This window comes from Hemitrygon akajei, chromosome 19, assembly GCF_048418815.1.
Source record: "Hemitrygon akajei chromosome 19, sHemAka1.3, whole genome shotgun sequence".
NCBI classification, from domain to species: domain Eukaryota; kingdom Metazoa; phylum Chordata; class Chondrichthyes; order Myliobatiformes; family Dasyatidae; genus Hemitrygon; species Hemitrygon akajei.
Window position 1 is genome coordinate 11445675 of NC_133142.1, and position 17640 is coordinate 11463314.

Genomic DNA, 17640 nt, shown 5'->3' on the forward strand with positions numbered 1-17640 from the left:
CACTGAATTAGAGGAAAGATGTCAACAAATTAGAGAGAGTACAGAGGAGATTTACTAGACTGTTACCTGGGTTTCAGCACCTAAGCTACAGAGAAAGGTTGAACAAGTTAGGTCTTTATTCTTTGGAGTGTAGAAGGTTGAGGGGGGACTTGATTGAGGTATTTAAAATTATGAGGGGGATAGATAGAGTTGACGTGGATAGGCTTTTTCCATTGAGAGTAGAGGAGATTCAAACAAGAGGACATGAGTTGAGAATTAGGGGGCAAAAGTTTAGGAGTAACATGAGGGGGAACTTCCTTACTCAGAGAGTGGTAGCTGTGTGGAACGAGCTTCCAGCAGAAGTGGTAGAGGCAGGTTCGATTTTGTAATTTAAAGTAAAATTGGATAGGTATATGGACAGGAAAGGAATGGAGGGTTATGGGCTGAGTGCAGGTCGGTGGGACTAGGTGAGAGTAAGCGTTCGGCACAGACTAGAAGGACCGAGATGGCCTGTTTCCGTGCTGTAATTGTTATATGGTTATACAGTTATAAATGTGCGCATGAGTTGGAGCTCACCTTGAACTTGTCTGTAACTCACGCGTTGGACCCTTAGTCTGTGTGAAAGCACATAACACCTTTCGAATGTCGCTCGAAATCCATTTCAAACAAATGGGCTCTCCCACAAGAGTATTGCTCCTTCCTCCTTGAAGCTATTCATTTGTACAAAGCACCTTGTGCGACAGGGACAGCATCCTCAGCCGCCTTCCCTCCTGTCTTCTCTTCTCCCAGCTCCAGCCAAAACAGACCTCGACCCATACCAGTGCCCCTCACAAAACCTCAACCTCTCCCAATTCCACCATCCTCAGAGGCTGACACCACATTCCTAAGTTGAACGACAATGTCTCTTATCTCAGCTCAAACCCAAACAGGCTGAAAGCAGAACAAACTGTTCTTACAGAACTGCTAAAAGGAAATTCCTACACACTGCAGTAAAAATCTTAACCAGGCTGTTACACTCTGGTGTAACTGTTGAAGCCATCGGAAAATGATGTAATTATTATGTGGGTAATGATTCCAAAGTTTATAACCAAACTGTAACGAATGACAGAGAAACTGAATGGTTCACCAAACTGAACAGACAATCCCACTCAGCCCTCAATACTGAGACCTGCCAACCCTTCATGGACCTCACAGCAAGAAACTTTCCCAATGGGCAGAAAATCTAAAGGGAGAAACAGGGCCACAAAGTGAAAACAATTCTAGGAGCTTTCTCTCCAATTCCACCTATCCTTCAACCAAAAGAGTGAAAACCATGGGTCATTCACCAGAGCCGTCCCCTCGGTGGCTCCAGTGATCCAGGCTCACCATCACCTTCAGAAGAGATGTTAGGAATTGGGTAATAAATATTGGGTGTAGGAGCTTCAGCAGATGCTGAAAATCTTGAGCAACACGCGCCAAATGCTAGAAGAACTCAGCAAGTCAGGCAGCATCTATGCAGGGGAATAGACAGTCGATGTTTCAAGCTGAGACTGGAGGGAAGAGAGCAGAAGTCAGAATTAAAAGGTCGGGGGGGGGGGAGTACAAGTTGACAAGTGATAGGTAAGGCCAGGTGAGGGGATTCTGGGTGGGTCTGAGGAACTGGGAGGTGATAGGTGGAAGAGTGAAAGGGTTGAACAGACAATACGTGTAGAAGACTCAGGCACATACTTGCAGCTAGGGTGCCTAAGACTTATGCACAGTATTGTTGTAATGTTATGCATTGCACCGTACTGGTGCCACAGAATAAAAACAACTTTCATGGCAAATGTGAGTGATGATAAACCTGATTCTGATATGGGTCTCTGTTGTGGATTGAGAGTGGGAAGGGGGCAGGGAGAGGAGAATCATGGCTGGGAAAGGGGGGAAGGGAGTGGGAAGCATCAAAATGGCACTCTGTAATGATCAATAAATTAATTGTTTGGAACCAAATGACCTTGCCTGGTGTCTTAGGGCTGGGTGTGTCGTCACCCGTCCTTGGCACTTCTTCTCTGCCACCCGTCTCACACTCTCCCGCTACGCTCCATCCTCACCATTCCCAACATCCCTTGCTCCCGTAAGATTTACAAACTCTGTTCCACACTTGACAAATACAGTATTGTGCAAAAGTCCTACACACATATTTAAGATTTTTGCACAGTACTATATATTTGTTAAAATAGGAACATGTTTGAGAAACAGAAATAAGAGTACTTAGGTTTGTATTAGCTCATTAGTATTAAGTGTTATTTGGTAACTGGAAACACATATATATATACAGTACTGTACATCTCACATGATGAATCTCGCATGTACATCTCACACATACATCTCATCAATGTATTTCTCACATACATCTCTAACAATGTATCTCGCACAATGTAGCTCACACATACATCTTGCATGATATATCTCACATGTATATTTCACACAATGTATCTCACATGTACATTTCATACAATGTATCTCACCCAAACACTTCACACATGTACAGCTCACTCAATGTATCTCAGACGTACATAAAATTATAGTCAAATATCCCTTTCACTCCACATTAAACAGCATCAGTTGTCATTCTGAATTGGAATCAGAATTAGGTTTAATATTACCGGCATAGGTTGTGAAGTTTGTTCTCTTTGCGGGAGCAATACAATACAATACACAATAATGGAAAAAAAACGTGAGTTACAGTAAGCATTTATATATAAAATAGTTTAATTATTTAAGTAGTGCAAAAATAGAAATAAAAATGCCATGAGGTTGAGTTCATGGGTTTTACATCCATACAGAAATAGGATGGCAGAAGGGAAGAAACTGTTCCTGAATCACTGAGTGTGTGCTTTCAGGCTCTGTACCTTCTTCCTGATAGTAGCAATGAGAACAAGGCATGACAAGGGTGATGGGGGTCCTTAATGATGGACACCGCTTTTTTGAGGTATTGCCCCTTGTTGTGATGTCCTGGATACTCCGGAGGCAAATGGTCATGATGGAGCTGACTAAATTTACAAATTTCTGCAGTTATTCTGATAACAATTAAGACAGGGTTGTATATGGTGACAAGTATGTAATAAATTTACTTTGAACTTTGAATGCAGGCATTCAAGTTTCCTCTGGAACATGTATAGACTGGTAGGTTAATTAGTCACTGTGTTGGCACGTGACCAAGTGGTTAAGGCGTTTGTCTAGTGATCTGAAGGTTGCTAGTTCGAGCCTTGGCTGAGGCTACATGTGTGTCCTTGAGCAAGGCACTTAACCAGACATTGCTCTGCGACAACACCAATGCCAAGCAGTATGGGTCCTAATGCCCTTCCCTTGGGCAACATCGGTGGCGTGGAGAGGGGAGACTTGCAGCTTAGGCAACTGACAGTCTTCCATAAAAAAAACCCTGCCCAGGCTTGCGTCCTGGAAAATTTCCAAGGCGCAAATCCATGATCTATTGAGAGTAACGGAGCCCTACAATTAGTCACTGTGACACGTGCATTGTTGATTGGGAGGAGTTGATGGTAATGTAAGGAACAGCGATAATGGAGAATTAACTGGAGAATGGATGTGCTCTGTGAAGATCATGAGATGAATATATGGACGGGCATAATTTGAACCTTCAAGCCTGCTCAGCTGCTTTTCAAGATGATGGCCACCTCTCTGTAACCTCAGCTCCACATACCTTTCCTTTGAAATGATTCAGAGTGTCTGTTTCCGATGCCCTCAGAGAAGACTTTCCGGGATTCACCTCATATCTGTTATAGAGGGGTGATCACTCACTTTAAAACAGTGAACCCTATTGCTAAATTGCTTTATATGAGGAAACCTACTCAGAACCTTCTGAGATGCTGGAGGATCTCAGTAGGCCAGGCATCGAGCCAAGATGTCAAGACCTCTCACGTGGACTGATCTGGTACAACTGAAGTTTCTCAGCCCTGACTGTCAGCTACCCTCTTCACTCGATAGATGGTGTTTGACACTTTCAGTTCCTCCAGAATCTCAGGTGTTGCTGCAGATTTCAGCACCTGCAGTCTTTGAAGCCTTCATTCTCTGTACATCACTTTGTGCAAACCCCTTGGGTTCAATTATGCAGAACTGAGAGGGTGCTACTTTGTTGGAAGTGCAGTTCTTCTGATGAATTATTCGAAAGGGGCTCCCATATTGTCCATTTTAGTGGATGTGAATGACCTCTATAAAACCTATATTAATCAATAGAGAACCTCCAAGAGGACTACAACCTTGTCCACTTGCATGCCTCAATGACCCAGAGAGCCATGTTGGCTGGAGTCAGGGCTTTATGCTTTGGCTCTTGGTAGGGTCACCCATGCCAAACAGGTGAAAGGGTAGAGGGGCACCGGTTCTCCAGTTTTGGGGGCTTCAGCTCAGGACTAACAAGCCTGACTGGTCAAAAAAAAAGTTACGGAAACAACAATGAAGAATATTTCTAAAGCTGTGCAATGGTATTCCTGAGTCTCTACCTGGGACTTGCATATCTGGCAGTACTGAAAACCGAGAGGAAGTTACTGGCATGATGAAGGGAGCCCTGAACGCTGCCAGAGACGAAGGATCTTCCTTGCTGCCCTAAACACCAGCTGTGTAACTGGCAGTAAGTAATCAGTGGAGAAGCTGGCCATTCATTGCCATACTGGGCAGGGTGAACAAGGTTTACAAAATCCATTAAAGTGTACATGATGCAACTTGAAGAATTTCAAAGAGAAACAAGAATCTACATAAATTCATACCAGGCTGTGGAGATGTCCCAGACTCCAAGAGTTATAAAATTCATTTTGAAACCTCTGCAGCAACCATTCACCGAGGATTAAAATAATGCGGCCTTTGTTTCTATTTATTCGGTATTTAGTCGTAACTAATGACCAGCGGAGAGAGGGGAAGATAATTTGTCCATCAGCCAAGAAGCATCCAATCAAGTATTGAAGAGCCTGTCTACTCTCCAATCTGTTGTAAGTGTTGGGGGGTGTGGAGGACAGGAAGACGGCAGTGATGTATTTGGAGAAATGAGGTCATGTGATTAAAACTCCAGGAATTCTTTCAAGCAGAGTTAGCAATATGTGTTTGCATGTAGAAGAAATTATCTGCTTCAGAAGATGAGGACAACCTGTACTTATACCAATTCTGAAGTTGTTTTCTAACAGCTAACACAAGTGTCATTGTATACAAAAAGAACGTTAGATTAAACTCGAGAAAGGACTGATCTTTGTGAGTTGGTAATTTGAATAATATGGATACATTTAGAAGAAAGCACGCTTTTCTCGTACAAGGGACAGCTGAGCATAGGAATGCGTTGATAGTTTTGACAAAGGAGGGAAGGGGGCGGCCCATGTGGATTGGATATACAGCAGGGTTACACGATCTGTGGTTTAAATACTGATGCACGATGTGATTAATACATTCTTTTTCACTTTCCGTGATTCTTCGAGTTCAAGACCAAATAAATTATATTTTGTGGGTGTGTATGCAAGTTTCTGAATGATTATACAGTAGCACACATTTCTTCATAGTCCGGTGGGGTCTCCAAAGCAGATGTTTAGGTTGCATTCCTAAACATAGAATCTGCACTAGGACAGCAACTGGGCATTATAAAAGAGGATAACAATGCTCTTTCTTTTTTTAAAAAAAAGACCTAATAAAGAAATGATATAAATGAACGTCTATCAGCCAGCTGCCCTCTGAAATCAGGCTGGGGAAACTCTGGAAACATTTAAGGACGAATTAGATGTGGTGAGGCAGGAAAGGAACTGTAGATGTTTGTTTCCTGGAACAGTTAGTGAGAGAGGTTCTCCAGCCCTTCCTGCTTCCTGTTCTAACGAATTTACGCCCTGCCATTTTATGCTTACATTTCACTTCTCATGCCTACACTGACACAGTCACTGCTCTGCTGTGGCTTTGTATGTCCCTCTGCTACTCTGTAGAGTTCCTCTCGCCCATAGTCATGTTCCTCTCTTTGTCATTTCTATCAGTATCAGATACTCCTGCGCCTAGCATCACCTCAGATACATAAACTCGGTGGCCACTTTATTAGGTGAAATCCAGCATGGTCTTCTGCTGCTGGAGCCCATCCTCTTCAAAGTTCGATGTGTTGTGTGTTCAGAGATGCTCTTCTGCACACCACTGCTGTAACAAGTGATCATTTGAGTTACCGTTACGTTCCTGTCAGCCTGAACCAGTCTGGCCATACGCCTCTGACCTCCCTCATTCACTCACAGAACTGCTGCTGACTGGATTTTTTTTGGGTGTTTTTTTGTTCTTTTCTCTGTAAACTCTAGAGACTGTTATGTGTGAAAATCCCAGGAGATCAACAGTTTCTGAGATACCCAAACCACCCTTTTGGCACCAACTATCATTTCATAGTCAAAGTCACTTAGATCACATCTCTTTCCCAATCTGATATTTGGCCTGAAGAACAACTGAATCTCCTGACCATGTCTGCATGCTTTTATGCACTGAATTGCTGCCACATGATTGCCGATTGGATATTTGCATTAACAAGCAACTGCATAGGTGTATACCTAGTAAAGTGGCCACTAAGTGTGTGCATTTAAGCTAATCTTACATGCTGTGTATACGGCCACACTCAAAACTGTTAGCTGTACATTGTATTTTATACGATTGCCTTTATTTTTATATTTATTGTTTTTTTTAATTCTTATTGCATCGTTTAATACAGCATTAGATATGGAGCAACAATCAGTTTGCTCTCCCTTGCCCTCGTGTACTGAAGAATGACAGGAAACAACCTTGAATGTCATTTGTCACTCATTACCTCCGGGACTAAAATGGCTTCTCACATCTTCTTGTCTAAGGAACCATTTCAGCGCCAGGTCCTAAAAAGTAAGTATTAAAATGAATTTGGATTGGGGGGGGGGGGGGGAGGGTGCGATCTGCTTCTATGTTACAGGTGAGCTTTAGCTTGTCAAAATCATTTGCTGCAGGTGGACGGGACCAGGCAGCGTAGACTAGATGAGCTGGAAGGCCTATTTCTGTGCCTTAGTGCTCCATGACTCTTCCACAATCTATGGACTCACTTTCAAGGACTCTACACTCATACGTTCAATATTATTTATTTATTTTTGGCATTGTGTTGGCTCGTGGCCTAGTGGATAAGGCATCGGTCTAGTGATCTGAAGGTCACTGGTTCGAGCCTCAGCTGAGGCAGCGTGTTGTGTCCTTGAGCAAGGCACTTAACAACACATTGCTCCGCGACGACACTGGTGCCAAGCTGCTTGGGTCCTAGTGCCCTTTCTTTGGACAACATCAATGGTGTGGAGAGGGGAAGGCTTGCAGCTTGGGCAACTGCCAGTCTCCCATACAACCCTGCCCAGGCTTGCACCCTGGAAACCTTCCAATGCGCAATTCCATGGTCTCACGAGACTAATGGATGCCTAAAAAATTTTTTTTTGGCATTGCACAGTTTGTCTCCTGATGTACGTGAGTTATTTGTCCATCTTTGTTTTGGTGTAGTTTTTCATTGATTCTGTTGTGTTTCTTTTGATCTACTGTGAGTAGTCTACAGTGACATATACTGTACGTACTTTGAAAATAGATTTACTTTGAACTTTGAGAAGACATTGGTGAAAGGGTTTGATAGAGTAAATGCAGACGTATTTCAACTTGCAAACTTGCAGATGGGATCAAGGATCTGGCGTCAGAAGTACATCAGTCTAATCAAGAATTTGGCAGGAAGGAATGGTGAGAATATTGAACTTGCAACTTCATGATAAGTTTGAGGCAAACAACAAAGATGCATTGACAGCGGAGCTGGATAAACATGACGGAGATGATAAAAGGTTATATTGACTCTCCAACAATCTGCTGAAGGAATTCAACAGGTTGAGCACTACCTGTGGGTGGAAGGGAATTGTGGATGTTTTGAGTTGAAGCCCTGTGTCAATTCTGGCTTAATGAAGAAGATGAACAACACAGGGCAGACTAGTTCTACAGCCTGCAATCAATGAACAACACAACACTAGATTGAACTGAACTGAAGCAAACTGAACATTCCTAAACTGTTTGAATGACTCTGTGGTTTGATATTTTATATTCTGCATTTTTCCACTCGTATTTTGCTGTTTGCACGATTTGTTGTTTTTTTTTGGAGCATTGGGTGCTTGATGTTTTCTTTGATTAGGTTTTATGGTGTTTCTTTGTTTCATGGCTGCCCATGGCAAGATGAATCTCAGGGTTATACACTGCATGCATACTTCGATAATGTACTTTGAACTTTGATTGACCGCCTGAGTTCCTCCCGCAGACAGTAGCTCCACACTCCTGAATCTGCAGTCTCCTGTGTCTCCATCACATTGATGGGTTTAGCTGACATAGTGGAAGGAGACGTGAAGCATTTTACCAAATGGCCGTCACTGTAATTACTTTTTGTGTTAGAGTTGTAGAGTACAACAGCTCAGAAACTGCCCATCTCATCCATGCTGACCTGCTTTTTGCCTGGTCCCATCTGGACCCTATCCTTCCATATCCTTTCCATCCATGTAGCTATCCAAACTTCTCTTAAATGTTACAATTGTACCCACATCTATCACTTCTGCTGGTAGCTACTTCCACACTCGCACTGCCCTCTGAATGAAGAACGTCTCCCTCAGATACAACTTAAATATTTTAGCCTTCACCATAAACCTATGACCTCTAGTTCTAGTCTCACCCAGACTGGGGGAGAAAAGGTTCAAGCATTCATCCTATCTATATCCCTTGTGATTTGGGATGTCTCTATCATCTGCTGCGCTCCAAGGAATAAAGTCCTATCCGATTCAGCCTTTTCATATAACTGAGCTCCTCAAGTCCAGGCAACATCCTTGCAAGTTTTGCTGCAGTATTTCAAATTTATTGATATCCTTCCTGCAGGAAGGTGAGCATTAATGTGCACAATGCTCTGAGTTCAGCCTTACCAACATCTTATACAACTTCAGCATAACATCCCAACTCCTGTACCCAATGTGCTCTTTTTCATTTTGTAATACTGTGGACTAGTCCAGGTTTGGTTGTTTCTGCTCAGACTAGTCTATGTTGTACACATCAACGAAAGTTGGCCACAACAGTCCGGATTTCTACATTGGCCACGTTACTCCATTTCAACCAAAACTGGCTGTTTCAGCCCATACTAGTTCAGATTGGGCCTCATTAATCCACACCCATTTCTATCAGGCCTCAAGAAACTCACGTACAAATGATCAGCCTTATCAAGCCTCTGACTAAGATTTTAGTAACCTTCTATCAGAATGAAATGCTCTTACACATAGAAAACATAGAAAACCTACAGCACAATACAGGCCCTTTGGCCCACAAAGTTGTGACAAACATGTCCCTATCTCAGAAATTACTAGGCTTACCTATAGCCCTCTATTTTACTAAGCTCCATGTACCTATCTAAAAGTCTCTTAAAAGACCCTATCATATCCACCTCCACCACTGTTGTCAGCAGCCCATTCCAGGTACTCACCACTCTCTGTGTAAAAAACCTACTCCTGACATCTCCTCCGTACCTACTCCCCAGCACTTTAAACCTGTGTCTTCCTGTGGCAGCTATTTCAGCCCTGAGAAAAAGCCTCTGACTATCCACACGATCAATGCTTCAATCACATAAACTGGTTAATTTCCCTCCCACTGATGCTACTTGGGTAGTGGGTTGATGATATCTCTCTACCAAAGAAGGCATAAGGTGCTCCTACCCTCCACTAGCCTGCTGGTCACCCTTGGGCAATGTGTAGCACCCACTTAGAACTACCCTCCACCCACCCCGATCAGGATGATGTGATGCCATGGGAGTAGCTGGTGGATGGTCTTTTGAGTAGCCGGTGCATATCACAAGTCCTGGTTATATGAGAACTGATGTCAGGCAGACAATCTCTGAAGAGTATTGATAATGGCTGGGGTTACCCACATTGTAAAAACACTGTCGAGAGAAGGTAATAGCAAGCCACTTCTGTAGAAAAAAAATTGCCAAGAACAATCATGGATATGAGACCAGGATCAGCTATGTCATACAACATGGTGCATAAAGATGACGATGATGGTGATGACTGACGCTATGATACAAGAAACTTTTTCATGGAAGAGTTTCCACATCAAAACCCTGGAACGATGTAACACTGTAAACAAAATTTTAGCTGATTCCAAAGAGCAGCTTAAACAAGAACCCAAGTTCACAGTTTCTAGAGTAGGTTACACGGTCGGCACAACACCATGGTCAAAAGGCCTGTAATGTGCTGTAGACCTCTATGTTCTATGTTCACAGTGATGCAATGGGATCACAGGAAAAAAACACTATCAGCCATCGTCCTCTCATAGCCTTGAACGAAAATGAATTGTGAGAGTATCTGTTCAATGCTACTTTCATACTTCCAATGACCATTCCAGTCAAAGCCAATTCAAAGCCAATGTTCTCTTTGTGATTTTTTCAGTCTCTGTAATTACTAAAGCTTTACCTAGAATATTTTCACAATATATAGAATCAGAATCAGGTTTATTATGAGCAAAAGTCTTAGGCACACATATATAGCTAGGGTGCCTAAAACTTTTGCACTGTACTGCAATAATTTTATGTATTGCATGGTACTACTGACGCAAAAAAAACAAATTTCATGACATATGTGAGTAACGATAAACCAGATTCTGTATGGGTCTCTATTGTGGGAAGGGGGCAGGGAGAGGGGAATCATGGTTGGGAAAAAGGGGAAGGGAGAGGGAAGGGAGTGAGAAACACCAGAGAGACATTCTGTAATGATTACTAAAACAATAGTTTGGAATCAAAGGACCTTGCCCGGTGTCTTAGGACTGGGAGTGTTTCCACAGCTGCAAACCCCTGTCCGTGGCACTCCCACACTCCTCACACAGCGCTCCACCCTCACTATTCCCAACATCCTTTGCTCCTGTCAGATTTCCAAACTTGCTGTCTGCTCGACATTGACAAATACGAAACTGCGCAAATGTCTTAGGCACCTTAGCTATAAACAGGTGCCTAAGAGTTTTGCACAGTACTGTATATCATGACATTTGTTGTTTTATGGCAGTGCAAGATGTAAAAATTACCAATAGTTACAACAAACAAAAAATGAATAGTGCAGAAGAGGGACAAAGAGGTAGTGTTGAGGTGGGTTCAAGATCTGTTCAGAAATCTGATGATGGAGAGGAAGAAGCTGCCCTAAAATAGTGAAGACCTACAGGGTCTTGTGCTCCTTCCTGATAGTATTAATGAGAAGAGGGCATGTCCAGTATGATAAGGGTCAGATTTTAAAATTTCAAAGCATGTGTGCAGTATACAACCCAGAAAGTGGTCTTCCCCACAGACAGTCACAAAACAAAGAACCATGGAACCAACCTGCCTAAAGAAAAATGGCAAACCTCAAAGCCCCTCCCACAATGTGCAAAAAAAATCGCACAAACCTCAACAAAAGAAAAATTAAAAGCACAGAATATAAAACACAAAAGGCATATTTCAGTATACCTTGCTCCAGCTCCATCGACCGATGTCATCGAGGGAAAGAGAGATCACTCGAATGCAAGAACCTTCACTCGGTAGCAGTGAGTGTGGAGACCTCACTGCAGGTGCACCTATGTGCAGACACAATCTTTGGCAGCAGTAAGTGAGAGGCTGGTTGACAGCACTGAACACTAACTCACCTTCCGCACTCGCTTCAATTATTTCACTCTTCCTTAACGCTTTAATCGGCAAGATTAGCGAAAGATGGAGTCGATGAAGGGTCCACACCTGTCTCCTGGCTTCCTGGTCTCCATTGCACACATGTTGATCACAGCCTAATGGAACCCTCTCGGAGACAGATCACCTGATCGGCCCCAAATCACACCACAAGAATATAGAATACAGGCTCTTACAGTAGCAGAAACACATCTGAAATAAAAAGAAGCCATAAAAGAAGTGAAAGGGACTACTTCATGACCTGTCTTGAGGACATTGCCTTTGGTAGCGTTTTTCGCTGCCTGTTGTAGAAGGGAGTCTTGTCCCAGTGATGAAGATGGCTGAGTTTACAGCCTCGTTCAATCCTGTGCATTGGAGCCTTCACATCAAGTCAGTCAGAATGCTCTCCACAGTACATTTTTAAAAAATTTTTTAGAATCTTTGGTGGCTTACCAAATCTGTTCAAACCCTTAACTAAGTATAGCCAAAGTGTCTACGCTATCTCTCATTCCAAATTCAAAAACCAATTAGACACTCTTCCTGCAGTTATAGACAATAAACAATAGACAATAGGTGCAGAAGTAGACCATTCGGCCCTTCGAGCCTGCACCACCATTTTGCGATCATGGCTGATCAACTACTATCAATACTCGGTTCCTGCCTTGTCCCCATATCCCTTGATTCCCCTATCCATAAGATACCTATCTAGCTCCTTCTTGAAAGCATCCAGAGAATTGGCCTCCACTACCTTCCGAGGCAGTGCATTCCAAACCTCCACAACTCTCTGGGAGAAGAAGTTTTTCCTTAACTCTGTCCTAAATGACCTACCCCTTATTCTCAAACCATGTCCTCTGGTACTGGACTCTCCCAGCATCTGGAACATATTTCCTGCCTCTATCTTGTGCAATCCCTTAATAATCTTATATGTTTCAATCAGATCCCCTCTCAATCTCCTTAATTCCAGTGTTTGCAAGCCCAGTCTCTCTAACCTCTCTGCGTAAGACAGTCCAGACATCGTGAATCTACGCTGCACTTCCTCTACAGCCAGGATGTCCTTCCTTAACCCTGGAGACCAAAACTGTACACAATACTCCAGGTGTGGTCTCACCAGGGCTCTGTACAAATGCAAGAGGATTTCCTTGCTCTTGTACTCAATTCCCTTTGTAATAAAGGCCAACATTCCATTAGCCTTCTTCACTGCCTGCTGCACTTGCTCATTCACCTTCAGTGACTGATGAACAAGGACTCCTAGATCTCTTTGTATTTCTCCCTTACCTAATTCTACACCGTTCAGATAATAATCTGCCTTCCTGTTCTTACTCCCAAAGTGGATAACCTCACACTTATTCACATTAAACGTCATCTGCCAAGTATCTGCCCACTCACCCAGCCAATCCAAGTCACCCTGAATTCTCCTAACATCCTCATCACATGTCACACTGCCACCCAGCTTAGTATCATCAGCAAATTTGCTGATGTTATTTTCAATGCCTTCATCCAAATCGTTGACGTAAATTGTAAACAGCTGTGGTCCCAACACCGAGCCCTGTGGCACCCCACTAGTCACCACCTGCCATTCCGAGAAACACCCATTCACCACTACCCTTTGCTTTCTATCTGCCAACCAGTTTCCTATCCATGTCAATGCCTTCCCCCCGATGCCCTGAGCTTTGATTTTACCCACCAATCTCCTATGTGGGACCTCATCAAATGCCTTCTGAAAATCGAGGTACACTACATCCACTGGATCTCCCCCGTCTAACTTCCTGGTTACATCCTCGAAAAACTCCAACAGATTAGTCAAGCATGATTTACCCTTGGTAAATCCATGCTGGCTCAGCCCGATCCTATCACTGCTATCTAGATATGCCACTATTTCATCCTTAATAATGGACTCTAGCATCTTCCCCACCACCAATGTCAGGCTGACAGGTCGATAGTTCTCTGTTTTCTCCCTTCCTCCTTTCTTAAAAAGTGGGATAACATTAGCCATTCTCCAATCCTCAGGAACTGATCCTGAATCTAAGGAACATTGGAAAATGATTACCAATGCATCCGCAATTTCCAGGGTCACCTCCTTTAGTACCCTAGGATGCAGATCATCTGGACCTGGGGATTTGTCAGCCTTCAGTCCCATCAGTCTTCTCATCACCATTTCCTTCCTAATGTCAATCTGTTTCATTTCCTCTGTTACCCTATGTCCTTAGCCCATCCATACATCTGGGAGATTGCTTGTGTCTTCCTTAGTGAAAACAGATCTAAAGTACTCATTAAATTCTTCTGCCATTTCTCTGTTTCCCATAACAATTTCACCCAATTCATTCTTCAAGGGCCCAACATTGTTCTTAACTATATTCCTTCTCTTCACATACCTAAAAAAGCTTTTGCTATCTTCCTTTATATTCCTGGCTAGCTTGCGTTCGTACCTCATTTTTTTTCTCCCCGTATTGTCTTTTTAGTTAAGTTCTGTTGTTCCTTAAAAACTTCCCAATCATCTGTCCTCCCACTCACCTTAGCTCTGTCATACTTCCTTTTTTTTAATGTTATGCAATCTCTGACTTCCTTTGTCAACCACTGTGCCCCCTTTCCCCCCTTTGAATCCTTCCTTCTCTGGGGGATGAACTGATTTTGCACCTTGTGCATTATTCCCAAGAATACCTGCCATTGCTGTTCCACTGTCTTTTCTGCTAGGCTATCCTTCCAGTCGACTTTGGCCAGCTCCTCCCTCATGGCTCCATAGTTTCCCCTGTTCAACTGCAACACTGACACCTCTGAGCTGCCCTTATCCTTCTCAAATTGCAGATAAAAACTTATCATATTATGATCACTACCTCCTAATGGCTCCTTTACTGCAAGATCGCTTATCAAATCCTGTTCATTACATAACACTAAATCCAGAATAGTCTTGTCCCTGGTCGTCTCTCGTACAAGCTGTTCCAAGAATGCATCCCGTAGGCACTCGACAAACTCCCTATCCTGTGGTCCAGCACCAACCTGATTCTCCCAGTTTACCTGCATGTTGAAATCCCCCATAACTACTGCGACATTACCTTTGCCACATGCCAATGTTAACTCCCTATTCAACTTGCACCCAATATCTATGCTACTGTTTGGTGCCCTGTAGACAACACCCATTTGGGTCCTTTTGCCCTTACTGTTCTTCAGTTCTATCCACACAGACTCTACTTCTCCTGACCCTATGTCCCCCCTTGCAAAGGACTGAATCTCATTCCTCACCAACAGGGCCACCCCACCCCCTCTGCCCACATTTCTGTCCCTACGATAGCACGTATACCCTTGTACATTCATTTCCCAGGTCTGATCTCCCTGCAGCCATGTCTCTGTTATCCCAACAACATCATAGTTACCCATTCGCACCTGGGCTTCAAGCTCATCCGCCTTATTTCTGACACTTCGTGCATTCAGATATAGAATTTTTAGCCCATTTCTCCTCTCTCTGTTTGAATCGCTGCCTATTGTGCTTAACCCAGCTCCCCGAACGCCCATCGGGCTATACGCCCCTAGAATTTTGTTGTCCTTCCTAAATTTACTTATTCTTTCTGCACATTTAACTCCATGTTCCGTCAGACCATCCCTCTGTACATGTGTCCTCCTTATCACTTGTTCCGCCTCACCTTTCTCTACTACACATTTAATATTCCGGAACTGTGTAGCCCCACCTGTCCTTTATTCTTCCTCTCGCTATCCTCTCTCACATTCTGGATCCCTGCCCCCTGCAAATTTAGCTTAAACCCCCCCAAGAAGCACTAGCAAACTTCCCTGCAAGAATGTTAGTACCGCTCCAGTTCAGGTGTAAACCGTCCCTTCGGAACAGATCCCACCTTCCCTGGAACAAAGCCCAATTATCTACAAACCTGAAGCCCTCCCTCCTGCACCATCCTCTCAGCCACGTATTAATCTTTATAATCTTTCTGTTCCTTGCCTCACTCGCACGTGGCACAGGTAGCAATCCTGAGATTGTTACCCTGGAGGTCCTGCTCTTCAGCTTCGCACCTAACTCCCTGAACTCCCTACGCCGGATCCCCTCACTCATCCTACCCACGTCGTTGGTCCCTACATGGACCACAACATCTGGATTCTTGCCTCCCCCTCGAGAATAACCTGCGCCCGATCTGAGATGTCTCAGACCCCGGCACCAGGGAAGCAACATACCATCTGAGACTCCCGATCTTCCCCACAAAATCTCCTGTCCGCCCCCCTGACTATAGAATCCCCTATCAATACCACTCTCTTCTCTTCCCTCCTCCCCTTCCTAGTCGCGGGTCCAACCTCAGTGCCAGAGACAGGACCACTGCAGCTTGTTCCTGGTAGGTCATCCCCACCAACAGTATCCAAAACGGTATACTTATTTTTGATGGGAACGGCCACAGGGGTGCTCTTCTCTCTCTGTCTGCTCCCCCTGCCTCTCTTGACTGTCACCCATTTGCCTACCTCCTGTCTTTTCAGTGTGACTACCTCCCAATAACTCTTATCTATCTCTGCCTCTGCCTCCCGAATGATCCGTAGTTCATCCAGCTCCTGCTCCAATTCCCTAACTCGGTCTGATAGTTCTCGGTTTAAAATGATTAATTGGTCAGTGCTGTGGGAGAGAGCCACCATCACGCACCTGGATATTTATGAGGGGCAGGAGCCAATGGCATGGTGTGGAAGCAGTCGGCTTGCCTTCACATTGTGCGAGGAACAATCAGTTGTGTACTTGATAAAGCTAATATCCGTCCACTCAGCCTAGTAACTTAGGAATCAGGAACTAAATCTGCAAATCGTGCAAAGTAAGACATCCTGTTAAACAAATTTATAAGTGAGTATTTCTTGTGTGAGGAAGTTACACCCTTGCTTCTGGCGTTCTCTCTAAACTTTCATTACACAGAATGGTGGGTGCATGGAATGCCCTGTCAGCAATGGTGGTGTAGCTGGATACAATAGGGTATTTTAAGAGACTCTTAGATAGTACATGGAGCTTAGAAACATACAGGGTTATGCAGTAGGGCAGTTTCTAAAGTAGGCTACATGGTTGGCACAACATTGTGGGCTGAAGGGCCTGTAAAGTGCTCTAGATGTTTATATTTTATGTTTTATAAAATGCCCCAGGGATATGATCCAGTCTGTGTATGTTTAGCTTCTGAATGTTCAATGGAATGCAAAATATGGTAATGATAAATTTATGTAACCCCGAGGCTCGGCCAGCATGCTTTTGTGTAGGGGAAGACAGCCTCTGGCCCAGCCAGACTGATAAATCTTGTTTGTGTGGGTGCTGTGTGATGTGTTGCCCGGTTACAAATCTGAACCACAAAATATCAGACAGTACACTGTATGCAATTAAATGATTGAACTTCATAAATCTTGATCTGACTATGGGGTTAGTAAAGAAAATGAAAAGAAAAAGGGCCCATTTTAATGAAACTGTCTAAAGTCACGGATTTGTCCATTCGCCCCTATCAACCTCCTCTGAGCATCGATCTCTCTGACCTCCATTGATTGACCATCAGTCTCTCGCTCCGAGTCCACTCCGTCCGGCGATCTACCAATCCTTTCCATTTGCACCTTCTCTCTTCATCTTTTGCCAACATAAGACCGTGAAACCCCTGCTCCCAGACCAGCAAGAAAGAATAACATGCCTCTCATTGGCTAGCATACATTCCAAAGCCACTGTTATCTCTCGTCATAACCCAAACATTGCTGCTACAGAGAAACCATTACCTTAGCAGTGAAACATTCCAGAGAGACCATTACATTAGCAGTGAAACCTTATAGCGTGGTACATTTACTTTGAACATTGAAATCATAATCTCCAGCGCTGTCTGTGTAGAGTCTCCATGCTCCATCTGTGTTGTGATTAGCAACATTAAACTGCCCCTAGTATAAGTGGCTGTTGACAGGAATAGATTAAATTCAAAGTAATTCTATTTACAAAGCACACATATGTCACCACATACAACCCAGAGATTCATTTTCTTGCAGGCATTCACAGTCCGAAGGCG